The sequence below is a fragment of the Chrysoperla carnea genome, chromosome 1 (genome assembly GCF_905475395.1).
Source record: "Chrysoperla carnea chromosome 1, inChrCarn1.1, whole genome shotgun sequence".
NCBI lineage: Eukaryota > Metazoa > Arthropoda > Insecta > Neuroptera > Chrysopidae > Chrysoperla > Chrysoperla carnea.
The window spans coordinates 104,109,709-104,112,574 of NC_058337.1; the positions used below are offsets into that span (position 1 = coordinate 104,109,709).

At 24.6% G+C, this 2,866-nt stretch overlaps 1 non-coding gene across 1 annotated transcript; it reads left to right on the plus strand.

Annotated features, from left to right (window-relative positions):
- The first annotated feature begins 762 nt into the window (after positions 1–762).
- Trnag-ucc lies at positions 763–834 on the plus strand. Its single transcript has one exon. It is a non-coding gene; the product is annotated as a tRNA-Gly (tRNA).
- The last annotated feature ends 2,032 nt before the right edge of the window (positions 835–2,866 follow it).

Here is a 2,866-nt window from a genome sequence, read left to right on the forward strand (position 1 = left end):
ACATTTTTTAGTTTTCGAAGTATTTTCTAGGAAATTATTCGAATCTAAATTCTTTGAAAAGCGTTTAAATCATAAAAATTTTCCTGAAAAATTTGTCTCCTTTGAGACCTTTAGAAGAAGGTGTAATCTAAAATGTAATTTATATAGCTAAACTATTCGAGATATGTATAATGTCGAAATATTTTTGGTTTGTTTATTCAAGTGTTGCATTATTGGTAAGCCAATTTCTTGTGATTTGTTTCAAATTTTTAGAGCTATTTAATATTTCTCAAAAAGGACCGTTTTACTGGCTTTGCAAGAGTAGGTGAGTTAAATGATCAAATGACAAACAGCTCGCATAAAATATTAATTGTTCTTTTATACATTGCATCAACGATTAGTATGAAAACAAAAATCACTGGTAAAATCATCAAAAACAAACCATTCAAGACCCGTTACATTATGGGGGGTCATTTTATCTATTATAATTTTACACACAAAATTGGGATCATTTTAACTTATATAAAGGGGATCATTTTACCTGTAATGACATTTTTGAATATCGTCATGAAAACTGGCCTTAAAATTTATTTTTCGCCTTTCAAAATGTATTATAATATTATTAAAAGTCAACAAAAGCCAAGAGTAATCCCCAAACATCTTATTTCCCTATGATGCTTCAATTTCCAAATAATTAATGACTGAACTTATTCCCCAAGATATGTCTTAAAACATTGATATCTTCATATATTTGAGCAAAAATTTATGAGAGCTCAACATAATGCGATGGTGGTGTAATGGTCAGCATAGTTGCCTTCCAAGCAGTTGATCCGGGTTCGATTCCCGGCCATCGCATAATTTTTTTTTAAATTTTTGAGTTAGAGTTTAACTTGAATGCCATTTCTAGTATTACGTAATCCGTGTTTTGTTATTTAATTAACAAAATTTACACCTAATTAGGTGCATATAAAATTAATTTTGCATTATTACAAAGAGTTTTAAAAATACCGAAGGAAGGATTAGAAACAAAAAAAAAAGATATATTTATAGTACTTATTGGTAGTAGTAATATTTTTTATTTTTTCTTAATAAAGGGCCGATTTTATTGCATTTTGTTTTAAATTTCAGTGGCAATTTAATCGCAATAGTGGCAATAAGTTTTAAAGATTGAAATTGATAAAGGATGATACATTTTTGATTGGATATAATAAGATAAGTTTTTTTCCAGCTATTATAATTGGTGGAAGCGCAAGTCAGAGTATTAAACATACGAAAGTTAAGTACTACAATTTAAAATATTTTATGTTTTATTTTTGTAATATGCATATTTTAGGAGATTTTTACAGATTTTTTACAAAATATTTAAATGACAAGTTTTTTTGTTATTAAATGCAAATATTAATTTTACCTTCATTATTTGATGAATTTCATTTATACTTATTTCAATCAAAATAGATCAGCTTATTATCTAAGATAAACTTATTAATAATATATTTTTTAATTATTTTTTTTTAAATACACAATACATTTCATTATAATTGAACAATACATCTAATTCTCACATTAATTAAAAAAAAAATGAATAATAAAAATATTGCATGTTGAAAGTAGCGAAAGATATTAAAAATGTAAGTATAAAATTTCGTTTTAAAATAAATTATTATATAATATTTTATTATATATATTATTATATATGTTGTGTGAATTTGTTATGTATAAATTTAAATAAATAAATAAATAATAATAAAAAAAAACATATGCACCGATTTTTATTTACAATTGTTTGACTTTATGTTATAATTTTTAACCCATTTTTTTGTGAATTATCTTTATATTACATCATATTATAATTTCTTATTTTTAACATAAGTTTTTATATTTTCAAATGAAAATTTTAATCAAAATACTCTTGCATTGTATTGCTTCATCAGGACTAAGGTTGGCTTTTAACTCTAAGTATTTTCAATAATAGTTTTGAGACATCAGAACACACGTCAGGAAACGAAGTTTTGGAAAAGCAACTAGTTCAAATTTGAAGCTCAATTTTATTTGAAAGATTTTAAATTGTTAACTATAATTCTTTAGCGGTTTTTAGCAAAATAAAATGTTTATTTTAATGCTAGTTTGTAAACCATATACCGTGTATTTTAATTTTTTTGAAATAAATTTGAAAATACAATACAAAATTGAAATTTGAATGATGGCGATGGCGGGAAAGCATATGTTTGGTTAGTAGTCTAGTCTCAAGTTCAAATTGGTGAAATATTGGAATACTGGTCGTAAAAATACATGTGATAGCTCAATGAATTCGAAAGGATGTCCAGAAAAATGTATCAGAAGAATTTTTCAGTACATAAAAAATTATTGCAAAAAGTTATAAACAATTAATGATGAAAAAAAGATATTTCGATTTTCACCATTATTTCATAAAATATTAATATTTAAGAAATTTTAAAAAACGATTCTTAAAGAGAAGGAATCTTTCCTTTTGCGTCATTTTTAGATGTTTGCAATAGATAGCGTCAAAAATTAGTATCTCACATTAAATAATCGAGTCATTACAAAGTTATACTTTTAGCTAGTTATTATAATTACATTATAATTTAAAAGTTTGAAAAATTATGGTATATTCGAAACACTTTAAAGAATCTATTACCGTTGGAAGTTTATCTTAAAATTAATTTTTCAACAAGTTAGACAATTGTTTATTAACAAAATTTTCTAGAATTTAAACAAAAATCCTATTTATAGTACGGCATTTGAGTTTAAAGAATTAACGATTAACAAATTTTCAATACAGAGTAAGGCAAGAAAGGGTGCCATTTTGAAAAAAGAGAGAAACTTTATTGGCATAACTGACCACGAACAGTTAAAGCACTGAACGAAC